General features: G+C 37.1%; 1 protein-coding gene across 48 annotated transcripts in view; it reads left to right on the forward strand.

The window, feature by feature from the left end:
* Positions 1-13962, forward strand: part of PTPRD (protein tyrosine phosphatase receptor type D) — a 2308694-nt gene that overhangs the window by 695255 nt on the left and 1599477 nt on the right. For all 48 annotated transcript variants that reach the window (XM_046022098.1, XM_046022091.1, XM_046022095.1 and 45 more), the window contains one exon: positions 8392-8499. The gene's annotated coding sequence lies outside the window, so the exon portion shown is untranslated. The remainder of the gene's footprint in view (positions 1-8391; positions 8500-13962) is intronic.

Below are 13962 nucleotides of genomic sequence, written 5' to 3' on the forward strand. Positions count from 1 at the left end.
CAGTTATGCTTATCAATGTGTAAGACCATTAATTGTCCACAAATTCCCCTCATCCACTCATTAAATAAGCATGCATTGAGTATCACCCACTTACTAGGTATTTTGACAAGTGTTGAAGATTTCCAAGATAAATACTTGCACATAAACTTTCCACAGTCCAGTGGGGAAGATGAGCAAATAGTCAAGTTATCTCAGAAATGGGGTATAAGATAGTGATTTTCTTTGCATGACCAATTGTTTCACATGATTTGCTAGAAAGTGCACTCAGCCTGCAGAAGTGGAGCATGACAGAGAAGGCAAGGTCCTAAAGGACTTCTCAAGTTCTAATATGAAGTAGTTCTGTTACATTCAGATTTTATTGTTTTAAATTTAACCTAATATCTCTTGGGTTATTAAATGAGGTTTTAAGTTTCCAGATATAGTGGTGAATTTTGTATCTTTTTGGTATTGATTTTCAACATATTTTCTTTGTAGTCCTATACCATGTTCTGTCACCATGATCTTTTGAAAATTAAGACTACTTTTTGACATAAATCTAGTCAGTTTTAATAAATGTGTGAATGAAAATATATGTTCTCCAGTGTCTCCCCTATGCTCCTCTCCATTCTAGCATCTTCCCCTACCATTTCCCTGAAACAAATCTTGTCTTGGTCACTGATATTTCTACACTGTAAATACACTGAACAGCTGTTGGCTTTCATCTCACTTGCCTCACCAGCAGCAGCTGATACCGCTGAACATTCTCTCCTCTTCAAACCACTGCTCTCTCTTGGTGTCTGGAAACCCACTCTAATTTCCCTGCATACTTCAGTAGCTATTCCTTTTCATTCTCTTTCGCTGTCTCCTCTTCATCTGCCAGTCTTTAATAGTTGAAGTACACAACCTGTCACTCCTTGGACCTATTAACTTTCTGAACAGACTCATTCTTTGGGAGATATTATCGGATACAGGGCTTTTTAATACTACCTATGTTCTAATGATTTCCAAATTGACATTTCCAACCACACTTTCCCCCCAGATCTTCAGTACCCTGTTCCCTATTTGATATCTTCATTTGATTGCCTGATGGACATTGTCAAAGAGATCCATTTCCACAATGGATAATCCCCCCCAAGCATTAGTGGTCTCCCTTCTCTGAGTGAAGGCCAGCTTTATTTTTCCTTTTGCTCGGGTCTAAAATCATGGAGCTATGCTTTTTCTCTCTTATTAACACCCCACATGGAATCTGTTTGCAAATCCTATCTTTTCTTTTTTTTTCCTTAAAACTTATTTAATGCTTATGTTTTTTTTATTTCTTTTCAGCATAACAGTGTTCATTGTTTTTACACCACACCTAGTGCTCCATGCAATATGTGTCCTCACTAATACCTTGTTCCCCCAACCTCCCACCCCCCGCCCCTTCTAGACCCTCAGGTTGTTTTTCAGAGTCCATAGTCTCTCATGGTTCACCTCCCCTTCCAATTTCCCTCAACTCCCTTCTCCTCTCCATCTCCCCATCTTTTCTATCTTCAAACAAAACCATATTCTAACCATTTCTTTCCACCTCCACTGTTTCTGCTCTAGTCTAAGCCATATTCATGTCTTTCCTAGATTGATGCAGTAGTCTTATATTTCTGCTTCTGACTTTAATACCCTTCAGTTTCTTCTCAGAATTCAACCAGGTGCTTCTATCTGTTATCTACCCCAAACCCCTCATTGACTTTCCATTTTATTAGGAATAAAAGCTGGTGTCCAATTTCTGTAGTAACTTTTAGATGATTACTTTCAGATTCTTTATTTTCTGATCCTCTTACTTCTGTCTCTCTTTCAACTCACTCCAAATTAACTCTGTCTTTTGCTGTTTCTCTAAAACAAATACACTCCTATTAGACTATGTTGTTTACGCCTGGAACATTTCGTCCCATGTACCCACAGGGCTGACCCTCTTATACCCTTCAAGTCTTTATTCAAGTGTGTAAAGATTTACTTTACCCTCATGTCTAAAACTGAAATGGTTCCCACACATTTCTTCTACCCTTTGGCTGCATTTTCTCCTTAGCAGTTATTGTTAATTTATATATATATAATTTTTGTCTTCTCTGCTATAATCTGCATATGAACAAATTGCACTTTTTCCATTACTTTATTCTAAACATCAAAATCAGTGGTAGCATGTAGTAGGTAGTTAACAGAGGTTTGTGAAAATGAATGAGTAGCTGTGTCAAGTTATGAGCTACATAGTAGCTACCTCGCTGCTCTAGATGAAAGCAGATGGGAGCAGAAGTTAGCATGCAAGAAGTGTATAAGGAGTGTTTAGGGATCAGTTTGTGTGAAAGAGAAGGGAAGAAAGAACAAATGACCAAATAGAAGATGGGCTGCAATGTAGCCTCAACAAAGGTTTCTTCCAACAGTGCAGAAAGCTATCCTGTATTGTGGCCCTAGGCCACCCGTTCATGCCCACTCACCATCTGTAACTGAGTGCAGGCTGCATTTGAGTGAGGACTTGGTGAGGCAGCATGGCCAGCTTTAGGCAATTCCAGGTGAGATTGGATTCTGCAGTTTATAGCACTCCCAGCAACTGGGTGAAAAGGTCTATGAATCCTGAAAAGGCATCTTTCAGGTGTCTGCTGCAGGACCATGGCCTTATGAACCCTGCCATGTTCTAGAAGGTTTCTCCTACTGTGAATCACATAGTTTCCACAACTTCAAATCTTCACCCAGAGAGACCTACCATTTATTTCTTTCTCTAGATTAAAAAGGTACATGCACTCCACCTCTCGCCACACATAGTTTCCGTATCTTGCAATATAAACATGTTACTTGTTAATCACACTCTTCCGAATTACATCTTCCCACTAGAAGATATACTCCAAGAAGACAGATTTTTTTTTGTTTATTTTGTTCTCTGAACATAATCACAAGTGCTTAGCATAGTGCTTATATATTTGAAATACTTGTGGAATGAGGGAATTTCAGGCTTCTGTCTGAAATTTGTGATGTTTTGATTACATGGAATTCTAAGGAGTGAGGGTAGCTCTTTTGACTTCACTGATGTACAGGAAAGAGTAAAGCAGAGCCTGACTTCCTGCAACAAGCCTTGTACTGCAGCCCAAGACCAGATAAGATACGCCAGGGTCATTTTTATAGCAACCGAGTGGGCTGGCAAGCTGACTAGAAAAGAAATGAATCCTGCCTATTAGGATACCTACCAGTTTACAGGCACAAGCTTGGTTTCTGGAGGGCTGACGTAGCTCTACTGTCTCCTTTTTCGGCTGGGTACAGTTCGGTATTGTGTCTAAGGTGAGGAGACTAACGCTAGGCTTAGAGGTTAAGGAAGAGTTTAATAACAAGCTTTATTGACGATAGTTTTTGCCCCAAGAGTTAATGCAGGGAAGGTGTGATGGAGCTAGTTGCCACCAGAGTGCGCTGTGGGACCTCTTTGTGAGGTTTAGCTTTCCAGTGTAAGATTGCGAGGAGCTTGGGAGGACAAGCATTTAAAAACGTTAACGTAGAGGAATTGTGCTTATGTCGTTAATGACTTTGCTTCATTTAGGAAGTACATAGAATGAGAAAGAACGCATTAAATTGTACTTGAAATTTAAAAGTTGCAAAGGATATTGATAGAAGTTTCACACAAAAAGATACGTAATATCCCTTAAATAACATAAGGAGATATTTAACCTACATCATAATTTTAAAAATGCTCATTAAAATGACAGAAATAAAAATTTTCACCTATCAGATTTTCAAGAATCTAGAAGTCTGTCCACCCAAGCGGAAGTTGGTGATGGTAGCATTAGTTGGCTCGATTTTCAAGGATGGAAATTTGGCAACATTTTTGAAAGTTACAAATGCATTTACACACTCATAGGAAGTTAACCTAGAGATCTACCTCTAAGACACAAATTAGCAAACTTCTTTTTTAAATCTTGGGAATAATAAGAGTTTTGAAAAATAAAAATCTTGGGGTATAATAAATAATTTCAGGTCCATCAGAACAATAGAAAGACATGAAGCTGACTACAAAGAAGGAACTGTTATTTAATATAAAATTTCACTTTTGGTGGGGTGGGGAGAAAAGTAAGGCCTATTAAAGTGGGCAAAGAGTGCAATCTTTTTTCTTTGTTTAAATGAAAGTGGGGTGGGGAATAATATACATACTTTCATGTATTTGTAGAAGGAAATTTTGCATGAATCCTAAGATGCCAATAAATTTGGTCTCGTTGAAGGTGGCATAAGGAGAAGATGGAGGCAAGGGTGACAGAAAGACTTAGTCCTATGTAACATTTTGTGAGGCCTAGATTCATGTAAGTGTATTACCTATTCACAAAGCAATAAATATATATGTTTTAAATTGCAGGGGGGAAATGTTGGATTAGTCTTGAGGAAATGTTGACAATTCAACTTATCACTTAAATGCATCAGATACTTAGAGGTGTTTGTATTCAGTTACCTAGGTAGTTTATAAGTTAGTAATTATCTGCTTGAAATCAGTCAGTACTAATAGATCTGGCAGCCTGGAAATGAATGAGGGGAAGTTTCCTGCAGGGCTGTCCCAGGGAGAACTTGCAGTGCTGTTTGGAGTTTCCCTTGGGATCTCTTTGGTTGTCTTGATTTTCCATGATAATCTCACTCCCCACCACCTCCATTGTTACAGACTGATCTGCCCTTTGGGCAAGGAGGAAAGAAGTTAACAAACTATTTCCTTACATTGTAACAGATTTTCTCTAGTAATACACATTTATTGACTTAATGTTTATTGAATATCTGCTAAGAACCTGGCAATGAGCCACCTTCTGAGACTATGTATGAATCTGTCAGACATAAACTTTCCTTTAAGGAACTCATAGTCAAGTAGGAAGGTGGCATAATCTGACTGCTTTGCAGAATGACATGTGCCATGGAAAGACCCCCCCCCCCCCCAAAAAGGGGGAAATGATCTCCTGTTACCAAAACTGAAGAAAACCTTTAGATCATTTCATGGATTTTAAAATATGAGTAGGGATTCTCTGGCAACAGGGAGGGAGGGGAAAGAAAACAAACTTCTTAAGCAGAAAGAATAGCAGTTGTGAAAAATCTGAAAATACACTGCCCATTACAAATGTTGAAATGTATGGCTGGAGTGTGTTTAACTTGGATTTCTGTCATTTTGAGAAGAATTGTTGCCACTGTAGCTAATACTAACTACTTGGTAGATATATATGTATTAGGTATGTTATGCCATTTAATTCTAACAATAAAACTCTGAGGTATGTTATCTGAATCAAACAGATAATGATATCAAGAATTTTAAAAATTTATCTAGTTACACACATAGGAGTCAAACCTACATTTGATTCCAAATCCTGTGCTTTGAAGTATGAACAAGTGTTTGCTGAACCTCTTCTATTCCCCTTTCAGAGTCACTCTTTACCTTTCTCCATCCTACTCTCTAACACTGGAAACTAGTCTGGATGGAATTCATCAAGAGACTCTGGGAGTCTGGGGCGCCTGGGTGACTCAGTGGGTTAAAGCCTCTGCCTTCAGCTCAGGTCATGATCTCAGGGTCCTGGGATCGAGCCCCACATCGGGATCTCTGCTCAGCGGGGAGCCTGCTTCCTTCCTCTCTCTCTGGCTGCCTCTCTGCCTACCTGTGATCTCTGTCTGTCAAATAAATAAATAAATATTTTTAAAAAACTTAAAAAAAATTAAAAAAAAAAAAAAAAAGAGAGAGAGAGAGACTCTGGGAGTCTCCAGACTCCAGACTCCATCTGGGAGTCCAGGGTGGTTTGTCCTGTAGGTAGGATAGATAGGAAACTAGAGAGAAGGGAGAAGATGAGAGTGGTTTATCTTAGGGCTCCCTCATGTCCTGTCATGTTGTGTTACCCGGGACTCCCAACCGAAGATCACTGTTTCTGCCCAGGGACCTTCTCTATACATTTGACTCTATACATCTGACTCCTAGATGGTAGTACCTGCTCTCTGTCCTCATCTCTCCCAGCCTCAGGGTGGCACCTTCCCTTGCGGTTTCCCAACATATAGCCCCCAGTTTTGTAATAGGTTCTTTATTGGACTCTCCTGAATTATTCTAATTCGAAAGTGCCATCTGTTTTCAGTTGGCATTAGACCGACATTTAAGAAGTTATTGTTATTATCTGAATGAGAGCTAATGAAAGCTTATTGTGTCAGTAGAGCAGAAATAAAGGGGGTGAAATGGATTCCAGAGGGAGATGAGAAAAGTCTGAATTTTAAGACGGCTACAAGGAAAGAACAATATTCACTCTTAAGATTTGACTTCTATTACGGAAAGAAAATGGGTTTCTCTGGCACCTTTCATGTTACACTGCATAGGAAAATCTCTTAAATTTAATAGCAAAATGAGACAAAAGGAGTGGTTCAAACTTGACACCAGAAAGGGAATAGGTTTCACTGCTTGTGTTGAAGTACATGGAACTACACTATTCATTCAGAGAGGGTGGTGCCAGATATCAGGTCGTGATCCAAACAAGTGAGGAGTACAAACTGAGCACAAGAGGTTAGCCGTTGCCCTGGCTGGTGGGTCAAACAGTAGGGCATATAAGCTTGGTTCTGAGGATGAAGGTAAGGCAGCAAGCCTCAGAGGAAGGTCAGCAAGTAACAGGATCCCCACCATGAGATTCGATTCAGAGTCAAACTCCGAGGGCCAGAGAAGGGACAAGGGCAAAGGCAAAACAAGAGCTGCCTGGGACAGACTGCAACAAGAAGGGCATGTTGTTGGATTTCTTGTGTTTTTTAAACCATCCAACTGTGCACCAGACTGGAGTAAGGCTGAGAGTGCTGAAGGTCAAGTGGCTTCCGTTGCGACAAGTAAAGGACTGTTACATCCCTTTCGTACACAGGCAGCCCAGCTAGGAGGTTTTGTTTAAGTCTCTGATCCCATCATCTGGTCAAAATCTGTATTTTCATGTAATGTCTCACAGTAACAACACTCTGGTGCCTTTGAGGAAATATCTGTTCTTCATCAGAGTCTCACAAGTTGAAGACTATAAAGTAGTACAGGCATAAAACTGTTGTGTTATTAAATTGCTTCCTACTGAGATTTCTTTTGGTGGTGTTAAAAAAATTCAGGACGCAATATTTTCAACATACTTTCTGGGGTTTAAGGTATTTTGATTTACAGTTGTTAGGGTACGGAGTCGACCACCCCTCAATGAGACAGAGAACACTCTCGATAATGCAAGTCACATAGCGAGGTTTATTTCCAGCTAGCTGGGGTCCAAGTATCTGCCCGGCACAGCGGGTTTCAACAAGGACCCCGAGCACTCAAAGCCAAGGGTTTATATAGCATTTTCAAGGCACTTTTTCATAACTACATACATATCTTGCACCCCACTTTGACAGTTTAACTTTGTTTAACTTTTTGCCACCCCGGCGTCACCCTGGCGGTTAGGTGAGATTTAGGTTTAGAAGAAATTTAACTTTATTTACCTTTCCCTCTGCCTCAGCCTCCTTCAGTTTTATGGTGGGGAGGGCGACCTTAGTCCTCAAGGAACTGAGCTATTTGTCTCTGGAAATTGGGCTATTGAGAAGATGGCTTCTTTGTTGTAAATTACTAGGACATTTGTAAACTGAGGGAGACTCCTGTCTTGCAGGTTTGTGATCTCTGCAAGTTAACTATTTGTTTTTTATTAACATCTGGGCCCTGTGGCGCCACCACCTAACCACCCTGGTGGTATATGATTAAGTTGTTTTCCCAGGTTTTAGCTAGTTTCTTCTTATCTCAAGTCACCTACGCAGTGTGGGCCAGTTAGGGATGCTCAGTAAAATGGCTTCCCGGCCTTCAGGATGGCCATTCTTATGCTAACCCACTCTTACAGTGCCAGGTGCCAGCTTTTGCTTTGCCAAGATGGCTGTACTTATGTCAGGGCTAGACTCGAGGTGGGTGCGGTCTTGTTTTTCTTAGCCTCCACACCTGGAGCTGGTTTCTGGGACTTGTTTTTAAGTCCCCTGGGGGAAGGGGAACAGGGACAGTTTAAGGGTGAAAGAAAAAAGTTATTGTTTAACCTCAATGGAAGCCTCTGGCTAAAATAGAAATATAAAATAGGTCCTTACACAGTCTCCAAGGACAATATGTAGAAAATGGCTTCCTAAATTAACATACCAATTACTTAAACCAAATGGATAGAAATGCTGGCACGGAAATAATAATCCTTTATAAAGAATATCTTATAGGAGATAAAATATAGACGTCCACTTGACTTAAACAGCTGCTATATTAATCATTGTGGTATAAATGATAGAGGTGAAGAGTTTACACTTCTTTTCTTTGTGTTGAACATTCTGATAAATGGGTGTCTGATATGACAAGGAAAGATAACATAATGAATATCTTACTGTGCTTGAATGAACGTTTGGGGAAAAAACAAAAAAAGATTGACCCGTATTTTGTTCCAGGTGGGAATAAAAACAAGCAGTTCCTGGCCGGTGATACTCCAGTTAAGGGTGTCTGACTGACAGCATGCTGGCACCAGCATTGAAGGAAGTGATGGGCTTTCGCTCCAGGTGAGTACAGTTCTCCGAGATATAATGGATGCATCTTTCTGATTTTTACCCGTGGAGCTCAGAAGATCAGAAGGTTTTTACTCTCTTAAAATACTGGAACACTGCATTCAAAATATTATAGCTGTAAAATTCTACCGTACTTTAAAGTCAATGAATATATTTTTTTTCCTCTTTAAGTGATAAACAGGTAACTCTGAAAGGCTTTCTTTCTGAACTGGGTGTCAAAATGCCTGAACTCTAAGAATGAAAGATGAAATTTCAGAGCGTTTGGGGGCTAAAAAAGAAAGCCTATTTCCAGAAGTGACCAGTGGGAACAAAGTTAACATTAAGCATTTGAAATTGACACACTGTTTTGTAGCCTTCATGACAGGCACAGGAGGGCTGAGTTAGCTTTGAGGCCTCCAAATTTTGTCACTTCCAAAATCATGCAATTAGAGCAGGTAGATAACCCAGTAACTCAAAAAACTCCTTGACTTCTGGTTTCTGAATGACATGAGATCAGAGGTAAGGGTCAGACATACACATATTCTAATTACGGTTCTCCATGTATGTACCTTCATGAATTTTTAAGCCAGAAGGTATGCATTACTTAAGGACCTCAATATGAAGCTTTTGTGGGCTGAACAGAATAGGCTATAGATTTAAAGAATGGAAAACAAATGTTACACAACTTAATTTTTTTAATTTGCAAAACTTACATACTAGGCCAACACACATGTTAATTTACATATAATTTCTGCCTTCCACAGATTTAAATATTAACAAAGAAGTTAAGCTAATTAAGTCTACAAGGGCAAGTGCTATCAAAAAGATGTAAAGAATATGCAATAAGTACTTATTCTACTTATCAAATATGTAATAATCCTTCCTTTTGTCTCAGTGATTCTGTACCTAATGACAATGAAAGGGGAAAAATTAAGAATATCTGAAAAGATACGAGCAAAGGGTGTTTCTCATAATCTGTTTTAGTAGCAATGAAAATGATAAACAACCCAAATACTTAACTGCACTGAACTTAATGGATTTTTGTTCAAATTGTGAAATTCTATAGAACTATTAAAATGATTTAGAATACTTATGAAAGAAGGAATAAGGATTTTTTTAATTTATAAAAGCAGGTTAAAATGTCTTTAACATAACATATGTGTGTTTATGTAGAAAAGGCAGAAGAAGATAATTATTTTATTTTTGTTTTTTTAACTTTTTTTTCTGATGTTTTCATACTGGATGTTTTTCATATAATCATAAAAAAAATACAACTTAACCTTGAAATTTTTTTCATAAGAAAATAGGATCATAGAAGAATAAGATCATGAAGAAATAAGATATTTCTTCAGAGATTAAAAATCAGGTTATGTGGGGCACCTGGGTGGCTCAGTCATTTAACCGTCTGCCTTTGGCTCAGGTCATGATCTCAGGGTCCTGGGATCAGGCCCCACGTCGGGATCCCTGCTCAGTGGGGAATCAGCTTCTCCGTCTCCCTCTCCCTCTGTCTCCTCTTTCCTGCTCATGCTCTGTCTGTCTCTCTCTCTCTCAAATAAATAAATAAAATATTTTAAAAAATCAGGTTATGAAAGAGAATTGGAGTAAAATCCTACATTTGTGTAAAATGTATATCTATACAGATAATGAAACAGAATTAAAGTAAAACCCTGCGTTTGTATTTTTAAATCAACATATATGTATATTATTTTAAAAGAACATATGTATGTGCTACGTATTTATAAAAATATACCACTTTTTTGTTTAGATAAGAGTTTAGGAGAGTCAAGTTAATTCCTATTTAGTAGATGTTTAAAGTCCCCAAAGAAAGACTGTAATTTGATAAGGGCCTTGAAGGTTAAGTATACAGAAATGTGCTCTCATTAGTATTAATAACAAAATTTGACCTGTTGAAATGGATAAGATTACATATTATGCTTACTTTTAAATAAAAGTATAAAATAAAAAGTATTGCTCTACTTTTCATTTTATAAAAAAATTATAAGCGATACACATTGAATGAATTTGAATATTGATATTTGTTTCAAGCTTAGAATAATCAATTTAATGTACTAAATGCTATCTTTTATTACACACTGACATTTTGTAAATACTACTACATTTTTAATGAAAATTACATTAGTGTGTGATTAAGTATAATATGAACATATTCATCAAATCTTTGAAAGTTAGTTATATCTCATTACCATAGTTTTGTGCAATTCTTCTTTATCTGACTTCAGGATGCATAAGTAGGTCATATATTTATCTTAAAAATAATACAAGAAAAACTCATTTCTCATGTGAACATTTCATTTTAAAACTAAATTTTGTGAATAGCCACAGTGTCCTCTTTCACAGACTTCCCTGTACCTATCTTTCACAGAGACTATGGTTTCCAAGTCCATACTTTGCTCTTTTTATTTTCCATGTGTATTCTGCTTGAATGATCACATACACCCATGGCTTTAATATTCCCAAATTTGTTACTCTAAACCCACACTCCAATTATCCACTAGAGTAATATTACCAAATGAACCAGAGATATCATTCTCACCTAGGCTATGTTTCTTGCCTTTTTACTTTAGATTCCTCTTTAATGTGGTCTCCTCTTTCTACCTTCTTCAATGTCAAATCTGAAAAAGTAAAATCCTGCTCATAGGGAAGGTTTTAGAAGGAGGTGCCCAAATTGACTGTGTAGGCCTGAATTGTCCTTAAGGGGCAGGAGAAAGGACAAGTTTGTTAATGTCATTAACATATTAATAACAATAATAATTAGAAATTTTCTCCTTTTTTTTCTATTATTTGTGAATTTACGCTTAGTAATTCCTCATCATTCCCTTATCAGTGCCTCTCCCCACAGCATGCACATTATAAATACATGACCTGACATTAAGTTGAAATGAGAAGAATGGCAAAAACATGTGTAAAATGGTAGTTAACCAACATAGGTGTGGGGTGACAGATTGGTACTTGTTGTCTTAGGCTCAAATATCTACTCTCCCACAAATGAGTTATGCACTCCAGAGTCTATGATTCTCTTTAAGCCTTTGAGTCATAAATTATTCATTCTAAATTGTTCCAGTTCTAAAAGTCAACTAATACAGTGTTTGTGGAAAACAGTCTATAAATGTTTAAGCATTTTGTGGGTCTAAGCATCGATTGTTTTCAACCATAGAGAATAGATCCAAACTACCAAAATACTTCCACGCGTGCATATGTATATACACATTTGTATATGCACATAGAAAAATAGACTACCTCTACTGAAGTAGTAGGATTAGTTGTTTCTGCCATGAAATCTAGCTTTTTGGTAAAATATCTTCAAGTAGGTATTTGAAGAGAAAGTTTCTCCCTTTTTACTTTAATGTGTGTGACCTGCCCATCAAATCAACACAGTTCAATAATTCAGGAGGCGTTCTCTCTGCCCTTTGATCACAAAAGAAATTCAACTAGGGATAAAATCCCAAGATAATGAAGTAGGCAACACAAACCAACTTCCCCTTATAAAATCTACTCAGAAAATAAATGTGGTATGAAAATTAAAGACACAGAATATTAAGGTAACATTGATTCATTGATCCAGAAATTATTTCCAGCCATATATTAATAACATTCCATGACTTGAAATTTAGGCTGCAGTGAACATCACACAGCAGCAAAAATTATTTAATATTGCCAACAACTGTAGTAATGTTGAACTTTAACAGTTGAAATTACATTTGCTGAAGTATTGAGAATATTTTGCAAACTATAACATTAAAAATTGTCAGGAGATGATAATGGTCAGATGAATCAGTATTCATTAGACATTAAATAATATATGCCTAGAATAAATCAAAATAGATTTCACTTTGGTCGTACTGAAACCACTTGGAGTTCCAAATAATGTACAGTAAAATCTGGGAGAATTAGATCCCCATAAACCAGAACTCAGTTGGATTTTGTGTGCGTGTGTCCTTTATTCACATATCTCAAGAAAATGCAATGACCTGAAAATTTACCAGAGCTAAGGAAGGAAGGAAGGAAGGAAGGAAGGAAGGAGAGAGACTCGGTCTTAAAATGATGGTTCTGAATAATTAAAACTTGTGATCAGTCAAAAATATTAAGCATCTATAATATACATTATATTCCCCTCAGGTCTAAGAAGATAGACATTAAAGTGTTTCTACCTTCAATAATGATTCTCCGTGAGAGGAAATAAGCTACACATAGACAGGATTGAATAGTATGTCATTATGTACACATATCATACATATTTAGATAACTATTAGTGTCAGATGCCAGAAGATAAGGAGAGATCAAGAGCCAATATCTTTCTACAAGACAAAATTTGATTTGTGTTTCAGCAATTGAGAGGAATTCTTGAAGTAAGTTGATTTTGATAAGTTAAATGGATGATGTACAGGCGGAGAATGGTATTATAGAGGGAGGGGAAAATTTATATGCAAACAAGGACTTTTAGTATAAAGAAGACAAAGAAAAGAACAGCTAGCAATTTTTGTTACAATAAAGGGTAACAATACTGGAAAGAAAAGCATAGAGATTAATTTTGTTGGTCTTTAATGTTAGCCCAAGGAGTATGTTCTTAATTTTATATTCCCTTTCTAGCAATCTTTGAACTTTACACTGTATTGGACCGTAATACCATTTAGAGTATAAATTCTTGCAAAATCTTTTTCTAACTTAAAATGGAAATACTCAAAATCTTATACAGGTTGAGTATATAAATAGTTGTTACCAATCTCTTAAATTTAGAGGAGTGCGAGTCAATAAGCAAAACTTACCTCCTAAAGCATGCAAAATATAAAACTTAAAACGTTTTCTTACCACCTTTAAATACATTTAATTTCCAGAGCAAAGATTATTGGTCTCAGGGTTAGAAATCTTCAGTACTTGGAACTATCAAAACTAATGTTGGTATAGTACAAAAACTTTTTACCATTTGTAATAAAGACACTCAAATTCATGATGACATAATGCTGAAAAGGTTTAAATTGCAAATATTATGAAGATTAAAATGAAATTATGAAACTATACAGATATTCAGTAATCATCTTTTTTTTGAAAATGTATTTATTCATTTTAGAGAGGTGGAGGGGCAGTGGGAGAGAGAGAGTCTCAAGCAGACTTCTTCCTGAGTGTGGAGCCAGGCGGGGCTTTATTTCATGACACTGATCTCATGACCTGAGCAGAAATCAAGAGCCAGACGCTTAACTGACTGAGCGACCCAGGCACTCCAAAAACATGTTCTTAAAATGTGTTCTTAAAAATATGGTTAGTATTGTCATCTGCTGGATGTTTGGGGGGGGTGGGGAAATGAGACCTGATAAAAGAAAATATAATATTTCTGCGCAATTCGAAAAATGAAAACAATGCTTCTTAAAAAGGCTTGTGTGAGGTGAAGCGCTAACTTTCTGGTTATTCAAAAAGATAAATCAATCTTCCTCAATGATCCTTTAGATCATATAGAACCTCCTT

Source organism: Meles meles, chromosome 11 (assembly GCF_922984935.1).
Source record: "Meles meles chromosome 11, mMelMel3.1 paternal haplotype, whole genome shotgun sequence".
In the NCBI taxonomy this organism is placed as follows: Eukaryota; Metazoa; Chordata; class Mammalia; order Carnivora; family Mustelidae; genus Meles; species Meles meles.